This window comes from Helianthus annuus, chromosome 9 (genome assembly GCF_002127325.2).
Source record: "Helianthus annuus cultivar XRQ/B chromosome 9, HanXRQr2.0-SUNRISE, whole genome shotgun sequence".
Lineage (NCBI taxonomy): Eukaryota > Viridiplantae > Streptophyta > Magnoliopsida > Asterales > Asteraceae > Helianthus > Helianthus annuus.
In genome coordinates this window covers 100,880,260-100,894,322 of record NC_035441.2, presented here as the reverse complement: position 1 = coordinate 100,894,322, position 14,063 = coordinate 100,880,260, and positions in this window count along the sequence as shown.

The following is a 14,063-nucleotide window of genomic DNA, read 5'->3' as shown; positions in this document are numbered from 1 at the left end:
AAAAAACTACAATGTTCTATGAAAACATATAAGTAGCTTCAAAAAGTCATAATGTTCTAACTTTTCAAAACTGACTTTTCATTTCTATACAATAAGTTATTTTAAAAAGTCCTTTTGAGTTTGTCAAAACTTTTTCTCCTTATTAACTTTTTATTTATAAATCAACTAGATTTTTACCCGGGATTGCTTCCCAGGCTCAGGAAACTTAGTTATATTAATTACTGTTTGTTACTAATACAACCTCATTACATCAACCATCTCATTCGATTCAACAACAATGTCTTCAAATCACCGGATTAGATCATGAACTATTATTAGAGGACAAAAAAAAGCACAATAGGACCATATGAATAATATCATTTCCACTTTTACTTCAATGCACTTACATGATAGGGTGATTTGGGATTTTGTAAAAATCTTTGTTTTTATACTTCTTTACAAAATAAGATGTTGACCAAATTTAAAACAGATGTTGACCAAAAGTCAATCAGAAGTTGACAAATATTCAAACAGATGTTGAGCTTAAACAGATGTTTGGTTTAAGGCCAAACATCTGTTTATGGCCAAACATCTGTTTAAGGTCAAACATCTGTTTAAGTCCAAATATCTGATATAGAAAGCGAAATATTTGTTAAAGGCAAAACATCTGTTTAAGGTCAAACATGTATTTACGGTCAAACAACTGTTTAAATCCAAACATGTGATATAAAAGGCCAAACATCTGTTAAAGGCTAAACATATGTTTAAGCCTTAACAGATGTTTAACTTACTAAGATCTACTGTCTTCTCACATTGTTTTCCTCTTCAAAACACTGTTCAACCTAACATGGGTTTCCATTAACTATTGACCAAAAGGCAAACAGATGTTCAAACCACTGTTTGTTATTGATTTTTTTTACAAAATTAGATAGAATTCAAGAAAATGAAACAATGACTTAAAGAACTATAATTTAACACAGAATCTATTTAGGCAAATGTAAAACATAAAGTGCTAATAAAAGTGTTTTATCATCTTAGCCATACATAGCAACAAATCATCAAGTTAATAATTTAAAAAAAAAACATACAACATCACCATAAAAAAATCATAGTTATAGTATCTGATATCAGAACAGACTTAAATGTGTTTGTTAAACTGATGTAACTTCATTTAATACAATCTTCTGTTGCGAAGACACGTATGTGAAGTGCAACATATCACCAAACCTCAAGTTATTGTCAGTCATAAACTTTCGCCAACCGTCCAACGCATAACGTGGGTTCAATTCATTTAACTCAGACTTAACATCATAAACCTCCACAACTCCAACCATGTTTTGAACTTTCAAAGGATGAAGATCAAGAGAAAGACCTGCTCGTCTGGCAACTTCAGCAGGAAGACGCTACATGTATTGTGTGGAAAAAAATAATAGTCAGACAAATAAACATAAATCATTAGTTTGTTATATAAAATGGTATACCAGCCTATAGTCTCCTTTGCGATCAAAATGAAATAACTCAGGGTCGAGAGGATGTCCAGAATGTTTTTTTGCAGTCTTTGCAATCTTATTTCTACGGTTAAGCTTTTTCTGAATGGTGGCGGCTCTCTTCCCCTTGATGAAAAAGTAAACATATACATGTGAATTAAAGGAATGTTGAATATATGCACAAAAAAAACAGTTTATATAACATATACTAATTAACTGGCAAGTACATCACGCTTCTTGCGCTCGAGGTTACGTTTACCAGAAGACAGCCACGTAAGCGTAGAGTTACTACCCAATATCGGCTGATTGTTACTGCTAATAATGCTAGAAGTAATGGAATATCGACGGTTGCTATCTAGAGGTGTACCTATGTCAATGCCGTTATATGAACATCCAATATTAAAACATTTATGTTAGTACCAGTAGGTAGAGGATCCTATAAAAAGTGCTCAAAGTGTGAGAAGTGTAAGAAGTGTATTATAACACTATATATAATACTATATAACACCATATAAACACCGTATAACAATATATAACACCATATAATACCATATAACACTATGTAAAACTATATATCATTATATAACAAATATAACACTATAGGTTGTCTGATAGCATGTCTATTATAGATGTATAGTGTTATATTTGTTATATAATGATATATAGTGTTACATAGTGTTATATGGTATTATATGGTGTTACATATTGTTATACGATGTTTATATGGTGTTATATAGTATTATATATAGTGTTATAATACACTTCTTACACTTCTCACACTTTGAGCACTTTTTACACTATCCTTACCCAGTACCAGTATGTGGTTTAGAAATGTATTTATCAAAACAGATAATAAAGAAACAAAATACAAACCTGGTGTAGTTGAAATTAAAGAACCAGTAGCATTTCTAACTGCTCGACACGCAATGGAGTACATATGTTGATCCGTAGTATCAGAACATTCGACCAAATTTGCATTGTCAGAAAAGATGTTACGAACATTCGTTGATGATGACGATGCATTCTTTGATTTCTTATTATCAAGTATTAATTTTCGAAGCTTACGCCTTTCATTCGGTGAAGTAACTAAATAACAGAGAAAGTATAATATGTACGGAACACAAGAATCGGTCCACTTAGAAACATTAAACGGAAAAAAGTATACTTATAATCAAATTCAAGAGCTATTACCATTTGTGATATCTGAAAGAGGAGATCTGTTAGAGATATCTGAAACAGGAGTTCTCATAAGACGACCTACAAAAAAAAAACCAAGTAGAATTATGATTTCCATCTGAAAGCTGATTTTGATTTGGGAAATGATGAGTTAAGAAGTTATAATTTCACTTACTATGTAAATTTCGTTGAGATGAATTAGCAGCTGAAGAAGATGAACGTGAATTCTTTGACATTGCATACATGAAAGAAGGAGATGCTTTCAAAAGAAGAAAGAGTAGAAGATCAGCAATATTAAAAAATAGAAGAAAACAGTGGTTTTTAAATTTTGAATTACAATATGTCATAGTTAGGGATTAACATAATCTCAATAAATTATAATATTTCATTTTATCATTTTGTAATTAAAGATCATTTCATGAAAAGCAAAGTAGAATTGTTTCAGATTATTGAATTAATTATTCCAAGCAATCTATTATATTGATAAAAAAACTTAACAACAAATTTTGTAATCTTTGTGGAATGTAAATCGGATGTTCATCTGTTAGGTTTATGGTTTATTTGTATATGATTTTTAAAATAAAATATTATTATCTTTATTTTATAAATAATTAAGTTAAACGGTATTTTTTTCAGTTATCCAAATAAACCAAACAAAACAAATAAAATAAAACGTGGATTGATAAACCGAACAAAAAAACAAATAAAATGGGTTTGAATTTACGCTTCATACTTGGTTAGGATTTTTCTGAACAACATACTTTGAATGACTTAGACAAAATATGAAGTATATAAAAAAGCTATTGAATGAGATTACTTAAATAAGTTAATGGGAGAAACAAGCACAAATTAAATATTTTTTTATAAACTGTAACATATGACGGATACTTATTAAATCTAAGTGGGTAGGGATAACAGTAAAAACCAATAAAGAACAACCACATCCACTGATAATCCTATATAAATTATGAGATAAGATAATAAGATTAAAATTGTTTAAAGATTACAAATGTTTGTAGATAAAAAAGTTGTTATTTGGGTTTATACAATATATATTATAAATTGTTGATCCTATTCATATATGTCACACCCTGGCTTTGCGGAAGCGTGGGTTTATTTGGTGTGACTTCTTAATACCATAGCAACAATCATAACCATGCTATATGATAAAAACATGAGATATTCACATGTTAATAGAGTTTAGAAAAATGTCATATTATACTTGTCTTAAAACATCAATCACAAAATAAGTTACAAACCTTGACTTGATTTTAATGAGTTCGTAAAAACTTAGCAAAAGACTTTAAGCAATACTAGGTTTAGAGATATGTAACCCGTCCAGGAAGAGGTTACACCTTCTAAACCCTGGATGACTTCTTTATTCAAACGCAGCTTGATAATATGTGCATACCGTGCCAGATCCATTAGTTCCCTGAAATACATGTAGTTTGAAAAGTCAACATAAAGTTGAGTGAGTTCATGTGTAAGTGAGTAGGTATAAACTTTTGAAAAATTATCTGTATGTATGAAAATCCCTGGTATGTAGCAATTAAGGAAAAAGAGATCACCATTGGGTTGCAAAGCCAATGATATGTGTGAAGTGCTGTAGGAAGACTCAAACCTAGCAGATTTTTGCATCGGGCTCAAAGTCACCACCTGGTTCATTCAGCGGACTCAGGGGTTGGGCTCGCTACACCCAGATAGATCTACCGCTAATGACCCTCGGTCCTACAATGAGGATTAATGGCCTCTAGTTTCAGCCTACCCACTCACATGATCTAAGTAGTAACCCTCCTTATGCTAACCATACCATGTAAAAAGTATTCGTAATCATAGTAACATGTGTTTCACCCCCGAAGTATAAAAACTGAAAACAGTTAAGAGAAAAAGGGGGAACATGAACTCACAGTATTGCGTCTTCGTACTCGTAACCCAATCTCCATGGCAATCACGACTACCTACAATGGTCTATTGTCTATTAGACAAACAGGTAGTGCCTTGTCTTAGTATTTGTGTTTTTGGGTTACGTTTCCGGTATTATTCCAAGTTATAACTGTTTTTAAGGTTTTGAAATAATAGTTAGACAACTATCTTAGAGTTATACTTCTCAAGTATTGTATATGCGCATTTCCTTCCCAAGGATGGGGGTAATTTATACTTGTATACTCGTATTCTTAACATAATATATGTACATGTATATCTTGCCAAGTAATGGCGTCGTATTTCGATGTTATTGTTCCAAATAAAAATATGTTAATATATTCCCAAAAATAACATATTTCTGTTTCTACAGTTTCCAAAATAATATTTTACCAAAATATACGTATACGTTATAATTCCGAAAAATATATTTTTAAGTCTCACTTGAAAATATATTTTAAATCACTTGTCTAAAATGTTCTGATTCCAAAATATACATATTTTTCCCAAAAATATTATATTTTATTTCATACAATTTCCCAAAATAATACTTTGTCAAAATACACTATTAAGAGTATTTTCCGAAAATACGCGCGTTACATTTTAGAGTTCACGTTGTAAAAACAATACCGATGTAACTTAAATATTTATTTGTGAGGGCGTTGGTATTATTTTGGAGTCGTATTTTCATGATATATCAAGTAATATTATTTTTACCTTAAAAATAATATATCTTTAGTTCACAAAATAATCACGTAAGCACACAAGCGTTTTATTAAGAAATATATATTCCCAATATATATATATATCTAACAAGTTTCCTTTACAAAAATTCACCTCCGACACTTGGTTATTTTGTAATAAAAACCATGACGAAATTTATATTTTGAAAACAAGTTGAAAATATACTCATAAACACTTGTCACCAAAAATATTTCTAAGTGTTATATTTTTAGAAAAAAATTCGCCAGAGTTTCCTCTGTAACTGGAGGTGGCCACGCTTTCAAGCGTATCATTTTCTTTTCAAAATTCAATCAATAATTTATCAACCATCAATACACAATATTTAAACATCAAACATGACAAAATAAGTCTAAATTGCAAACTCATGAACTTGTAAGTTGTGTAAAAATATGTATTAAATTCCTAACATATTTAGCGGATCTTGTCATCTTTAAAAATAAAATCAGTTTCTTGAAAACTTTATTTTTAAAGAATATGTAGTCTTACAACTTCTAGTCAAAATTTACGAAAATATTTCTTTGTTAAATCTTTTTGTTACACAAGTGTTTACACACTTGCTTTTTCCCTAAAATGCTTGTAGTTTGTGTAAGATCCGGATTTAAAGCAAGACTTGCCTCTTACACTTGGTTCTTCGAAAATACCACTTGTAGATCTTTAGATCTACTAGTTTAAAACCTTATTTTACAAGAAAAATCGCTTTTACACAAGTTCATGTTTTGTTAGTGGAAGAGTTCATCATCTTGTAACTTTCACACTTAACAAACTACTAGTTCATGTTCCATGAACATGATCTAGCATGGTTAGATGATGATCTATCCCACTACTAGCATCAAACAACATAAAATAATCACAACTAAACAAGTTTCATAAGATTTACACCACTAGTTACTCTTTAACCAACTTATTTATCATTCTTTCAAGACTTTATGTTTTGATCTTGTGTGTCCTTGGATTTTAACCGTTAAATTTCTTATTAACCACTTTAAACAAGAACAAGAAGATGTTGGGAAGCACTTACTACTAGCTCGTGGCTAGGGAAGAATCAAAGCGAAAACAAGCTGGATAAAAGCAACGCAGAGAGGTTCTTGAGATTCCGAAAGCACCGGGTCTCTTCGTATGTTCTCTTGCACACTTGTATGTAAGAAAATAGCTTGAACAAGATTTGAATGATGGGTGGATGATGGATGGTGGTCTCGGCCGTGGGCTTCCTAGAGAGGGAAAGAGAGGAACTTTTTTGTTAAGTGTTTAGTGAATGAAATGTTTATCTCTCAAGCTTTCTTACAATCCATCTTGTGCTTTTGTCCAACAAATAATATGTCTACTAGATATTAGACATCTTTGATTATAATAATCAAAAATTTGTGAAGTGTGTCCCCCTTGGGGAAACGATCGGTTGAGGGGGGGGGGTTTATAGTTGGATTTCAGTCGAATGGTTAGTAACTAGTTAAGGTTCAAGGGTGTAAATTAGAGTATTATGCGTGTTATGAATTATAAAGGGTGTTAGGGTATTCGGGGACCCTAACTAGCTCAGAAAAGTATAAACAATGTTATTGACAATATTTTTATGTTCCGGGTAAAGTCCGGTTGTTCGGTTGGATACTGATCCGTTAAAGTGCTAAATAAGCATTTAAAGTGTCTTTAATAGTGTTTTAGTGACACAATGAATTCCCGACACTTTGGAAAGTGTCTAGTATTATTTTTCCATGTTTTTGCACTTTACTAGTTAAATAAAATGCTGAATTTTGTAATAGAGTGCAGAATTTTGTAATTAGAGCATGTTTTAGGCACATCCGGTCACTATAACTATCACCTAGTGACGCAGTTTTACAATCCTCACCTCCCTACACTCCCTACCAGTGTAGTGATCTATTCCCGGCTCATACTGGCCTCAGAGACAGTGTCTGTCTAGTGCTGGCAATGTCAGCACGTTTATTGGGTTATCCGCTCACTGTGCTAACCGTGCTTTGTGCATCGAGATTGTCACTAATGTTTGTATATAATAAGTGGAGTGACAGTATGAAGGTGATGCATGTGTATGTATGTATCAGAAATCAAGAAGCAGTTTAATCATAATGGCAAGCAAGCACAGTAATTAAGCATTAATTAAATATTAATTAACTTGTACGGATACCTGGTTTGGTGAGGGTTGTCACATTCTCCCCCTCGTTAAAGAAATTTCATCCTCGAAATTTGTACTACCTTAACCCTTATGGTTACGTCACACGTATATGTGTATGGATAATATCGAGGTAGATAATCATTAAACCGAATCAAACCTTACTCACATTTGGTGAGCCCAAGAATATACAACAACCCGAATCCTAGGGTTAAAAGGTGTGTGCTTTTAGCATTTGTCATCAAAGGTACAAGTCGTATTTGACGTATAGTCTAGTGTGATCCAGCTAGCAGGGGTTTCACAAAAAGAGAAGATGTTGGTGCAGTTGTCTGTCGACTACATCTTCGTTCGAGTCTTAGGGTAGGGCTAATTGTATTGTGAACGAGAAACGAGAAATCTTGTATTAGATAGGGTCGCTTATAGGGTATATAGTGTGGATCGCTTTTGTGTCACTATATATATGGGATCGCTCATATGTCATGAAGTTGGATCGCTTATATGACATAATGAGTGGATCGCTTATATGGACATGTCCATATAAGCGATCCAGAGGGTCTATATATATGGGTGTCATATGAGCGGTTCAAGTAGTCTGTGTGTTTTTCAAGGTGTAACGGCGAAGCCCTGCCCGTTTGTCTCCAAGAGCTTGTAATTTGACAGTTAATCAATACAGGAGACATTAAGTAGTGAAATCAAGCTTTACGAAGACTATTTCAATGAATTCCGCCTCTGAATTAGTCTAAGCACTCTTCTGAACGACTCGTCGGGTCAACAAACGATCCTACAAGTGGTATCAGAGCTCAGGAGGAAGAGTTCTTGCCGTTTAGCTCGATTTTCGCTCGAAATTCTCACTTCTACACCTTCTTTTCTTAGTTCGAGAAGTTTTAACGGTCGGAATCGTCTCAAAATCTCAGGGATTGTGCACGATAGCATAGAGTTAAATCCTTGAAAGTTTGGTGTCGAAATTTGAAGAAATAGTACGTCAAAATGATGTCCGAAAGCTGATCGCTTTTCTGGACCGCTCGTAATTTCACATTTGTGGACCGCTCATTCGGTTAATTGTGAATCGCTTATTCGGTCAAGTGACCTGGTCCGCTCCAAATTAACTCATTTGAACCGCTCGAACGGACAGTTCTTGAATCGCTCATCCGGATAAGTTGTGGATCGCTCGATCGAACAGTTTTGGACCGCTCATTCGAACGATCGATTAGAACCGCTCATACGGTCGATTTTGGATCGCTTATCTGAACATTATTTGGACCGCTTCAAGGACAGTTGTTAGTTCGCTTTTGTGGTTATTTGTCTGGACCGCTCATCTGATCAATAGTTGGTTCGCTTATTAGTCAACTAGCACGTGTTGGATTTGTGAAAAATGACGATGGTATTTGATGAACAAGAAAACATTAAGCTAGAGGATTTTAATAATTGGTATATGAGAAATATGGATACCGATTATAAAAATGTAAAATCGGACACTTGGGCTAAAAGTTTTGAATTATTCATATGCCAAAAGGAGGAAACGTTGAAAGAGATAGTAAATCGGTTTAAAATCTTAACGGACAATATGTGGCGTAGGGGTATTAAGTTGTCAAATGATGAATATCTATCAAAATTGACAACTGTTTTACCTGCTAAATGGGATGAGTTTATGGTTGAACTAAGACAGAAAGATTTCTTTCCAGAACTTTTTCCACATCAGTTCTTTAATGAAGTTAGAGCAGAGTGGTATAAGGAAGAAAAGAAACGGAGGGAATTTTTGGCTGAGATGGAAAAGAATTTACATAGATTGGAGTTGGATGTACTCATTGAAGTTGATAGAAGAGTTTGTGTATTTCTTGCAACAAAGAGTACTCTGAAATATGATATCAAAAGGAAATGTTATATTGATGATAATATGAATCCTTTTGATTTTGTTAAACTCTTTCGTGCAGGAATCGACAAGATGGAAACGAAGGATGCTCAAAAAGATGAAGAATCTGTAGAGCTTGAATCTTCAAGTTCTGCATCAGTATGCTTAAAATGTGACAGCTTCAAGACTGAAAATGACAAACTCTTGAAGGATGCGGAAAGTTTGACATCGGAAGTCAAGAAGTTAGAAGATGTGAAACAAGCTGATGATAAACAGATTCTTATGTTGAAGGAAAATTGTGAGAAACTGAAAATTGAAAATGACAAACTGTTAAGTAATTTGAACAGTTTGACATTTGAAAACGAGAAGTTGAAAGAAAATGTAAAGGTTTTTGAAAGCAAACAGAAATCATCAGAAAATGAAGATTTCTGGATAAAATTGGAGAACAAAAATCTGAAAGCTAATGAAGTGAAACTTCAAGAACAGATAAATGTTTTGGAAAATGAAAAATCTGTTCTTGAAAACTTGAAAAATGAAAATGAAAAATCAATCAAGTCTCATCTTGAAAGAATCTCTCAGTTTGAAAAAGAAGCTGAGAATTCCAGAAGCAAGATTGATGAACTTGAGAAAAAATTGATAGGTTTTGTGACTCAATCAGACAGTTTGAATTTTCCCTGTCCAAAACCAATCAATTCTGTTCCAATGAGTGATAAGGCCACAAACTTTGACAAAGTCAAAGTTAAAGATTGTGATGAAAAATCTGATGATAAAAAGGAAAAATTTCAGAAAACTGTTCTGCAATCAACTGAAAAGGGTGAATGCTCAAAGCAAAAACCTTTGAAGAAGAAAGCAGAACAGAAACAAAAAATTAACAATGAGAAAATTGTTCGAAAAGATATTAAAAGTTCATCAGATCGTTCATCCAATCAAAAGAAAAAAACACAAAAAGTAAAAAATGAAAACTCAAAAATTTTTGGTAATAAGTGGTGCAGGTCGGACCACAGTGCTTCAAAGCCAAATCCAGCAAGTTTGAGAAAAGAATATCACCAAGCCAAACAATGCTTTGATCTGAGCGTTTGGACTAAAAATGGTGATTGGTACGATAACAGAGTGTGTTACAGCTGCGGATATCACGGACACATTGCTGTTAACTGCCAGTATTGGAGTTATGAGACCAGGAGGTGCTTTAATTGCAACATCAAAGGTCACATTGCCAGAGATTGCCCAAGGAAATCGAATGAAAGATTGAGGGTTAATTCTCAGAAATCGGCAAAGATTCCAGTCAAAGTCAAGCCCCAGGAACAGAAGGTTCTGAAACCTAAAGTTCAAGAACAGTCAATTCAGGAAAAGAAAGTGAAACTTTCACAGGGGCAGAAAGACAGTCTGAGGAAAAAGAGGAAGAAGGCAAGAGAATATCTCGAGAAGATTTTGTCCTCGGGTTCATCCGTTGGGAAGAATAAAAGTTCTGATGAATCTACTCCCTCAGTTGCAAAGACAAGCAAAAAGAATTCATCAGATACAAATCTGGGGACAAAAGAGGAGAAGAAGAAGGAAAAGGTTGGCGATGAATCTGTTTCTTCGGAAACAAAGGAGCCACATGTCGGCGATGAATCTGACTCATTAAAGTCAGACAAGCCACATTCAGGCAATGATTCTGGTTCGTTAAAACCAGAGGAGCCAATGGTTGAGGTAAAAAAGGAGAATTCAGGTTTAACAATGGATGATGCAAATTTTCCACCATTGTTGAACAAGAATTCGAAATCACCCAAGGACCGTCAGGCTTGGGTGAATCTGTTTAAATGAAAAACCTGACTTGCCGGAGATCCCAAGATGGTATTGCGGATCATGAATCGGCATCTTTCTAAATCTGTTTGAAAAAGTTGCAGGACTTGCCGGAACTCCCAGGTTTGTAAGCAAGGAGTAGGAATCGGCACTTTGAAAATTCAACCAAATGATGGTAATTGGTTGAAAAACAGGTTTGAAAGTTTTTAGTTGTGGAATGGAGTTGATCTTACAAGTGGTTAAATCAAGGTCATTGAATTGGACTTGATTTATTTATCATTCAAGAATTTGGTAAAGAAAGTGATGATGTGAACCCCATTTTACAAAAGGTAAAAACAACTAAACATATTTTCCGGAAAAACCATTCTGATTAAAACAAACTTAAGTGTTTTGAGATCACAATGGGAAAATAGTTTGTTGTGAAGGGGAGTTCTGATTGTTTATGCCAAATGAATGGAGAATTGAAGTGATTCTCATCAAGTTGTCAAGTTTGTACAGTTTGTTTCAAATTTTCTCAGAAAATCAAAATTGAAACATATTTTGATTTTAGGGGGAGAAAAATTTTTAAAAAAATTAGAAAATTTGAAAAAGTCAAAAACATTGAAAAAGTCAAAAATGAGTTTTGTTGCGAAACAAGAGGAAATGATAGTAAATTAGTTGGACTATCACAGCACGCTAAAGAAATGTAATGTCAAATGTAATAAACGGTCTCACTGATGATGTGACGATAGGTTTTTATACATTTAGTAGATTTATTCGGGATATAAACCTAAAATTTCAAACTTGTGAAATTCGTGGGGAACACTACTTGGATATATAGGTAACCCCTGAAATCTCGTTTGAAAGATCTCGTATTCTGATATACTAGGTGTTTATATTCTATGATGTCTGGGGTATTATTCCGGGACTTCTGCTGAACGGTAGTTCTGACCTAGTCCTTGGCTAATACTTTCCGCAAAATGCTTGAAACATAGCATAAAGCCCTCAGTTGATTAGACAATAAAATTGATAATCATCTGTTGTAGCTAAAAAGATCCTCTAAAGGGGACACACTGCTAAGTCGAAGCTGATATCTCTCTGCTGAACGGAAGTTCTGACCTGAGATCCCTCAGTTCTCGCATTTTTCCCCTAATTTATATACAGATATCATTGTAGTGTCCATACCTGTAAGACTGAATATTGGGATTCTGGATACGGGAGTATATTCAAGAGGTGGGACACATGAATTGAACTAAGTTTATAAAACACTTAAATAGTATCCTGAATAGATTGAAAATTGTATGAAAATTTAAGAGGACAATTATATCGTCAATCTACGTGAATCGTTTAGAACTTAAAATGATTAGAAGCTTAACGATGCTTGTGATGTGTCTCAAAAACTGATATGATCCTCTTGCACAAACTCACAAAAATATGTTTGTTTTGCATTTAAATTTCTGTCTTTGCATTTACGTTTCATATTTTGAAAAATCCAAAAAGATTTTTGACAACTGATGTTGAAGAGCTGATTTTCAAAATCTCAAAGGCTAAACTTGATGAACAGACAGGTTGGTTAAGTGATTTGAAATGTTTAAAATGATTCATTAGGTTGAATCAGAAATTGAAATGTTTCAAATTTGTGAATCAGTGTTTAATTGTAAAAAGTATCAAATGATTAGATGATTCATTAAGTTGAATCACAATTATTCTGATTTGTGATAGAGTGTTTGAGTTTTACAGGTTTCTGATCCTGTTGTTACAGATAGCCAGGAGACATATCAGAACCAGAGAAGAGCTTAAACAGAGAAAGCCAGGAGTTGATTTCAATGGTGATAATGATTTCCAGACAGAGATCCCAGCATGATGATAGGGGGAGTCTGACGAAAGTTAGAACCAGAGAAAGATCCAGGCATATGATTCTAGGAAGGAATTTCTGAGGAAGATTTGATTCCAGGATGAGTTCCTGAAGAAGACCGAACAAGATTGAAGAGCTGGGAATGATTGAAGACTCTCACTAAAGATTCCGTCAACATTCAAGGGGGAGTCTGTTGGTGCAGTTGTCTGTCGACTACATCTTCGTTCGAGTCTTAGGGTAGGGCTGATTGTATTGTGAACGAGAAATGAGAAATCTTGTATTAGATAGGGTCGCTTATAGGGTATATAGTGTGGATCGCTTTTGTGTCACTATATATATGGGATCGCTCATATGTCATGAAGTTGGATCGCTTATATGACATAATGAGTGGATCGCTTATATGGACATGTCCATATAAGCGATCCAGAGTGTCTATATATATGGGTGTCATATGAGCGGTTCAAGTAGTCTGTGTGTGTGTTTTTCAAGGTGTAACGGCGAAGCCCTGCCCGTTTGTCTCCTAGAGCTTGTAATTTGACAGTTAATCAATACAGGAGACATTAAGTAGTGAAATCAAGCTTTACGAAGACTATTTCAATGAATTCCGCCTCTGAATTAGTCTAAGCACTCTTCTGAACGACTCGTCGGGTCAACAAACGATCCTACAGAAGATCTGACTAATAAGACTCTCAAACGGTCGATCGCAATATGCAAGCGAGTCTTCACGAAACATAGCATCCGCTATATGAATTCAAAATCAACAACTCAAATGAAATAGTAAAATGATCTGTCAACTCCCGAGTAGATGAATGGTAAAGTTTAGTGTGTTGAAAATTTTGAATTGCGAGAATACGCCGAGTGAAAAACAAGCGAATCTGGTGTATCCTTGCCTTAATTAGTAGTTGCATCAGAAATGTTTGAATGATGAGTCAAGCAAAAGTATATGTAGTCCTGCGTGAAACGGTTGACCATGATTAGCACAAGCTACAAGTTTGTAATGACACCACAAGGTGTCGCAATGACATAATTCCATAATAGCGGTGACTGAACAAGTTCACCGTGTTTGAGATCAGATGAAAGTGTACCGAAACAAGCCGGAAGATTTGATTTACACAATGTCATAAAGTTTTTGGTTGAATACGCAATCATCAAAGGGCCACTGTTTTGATCGAAGAT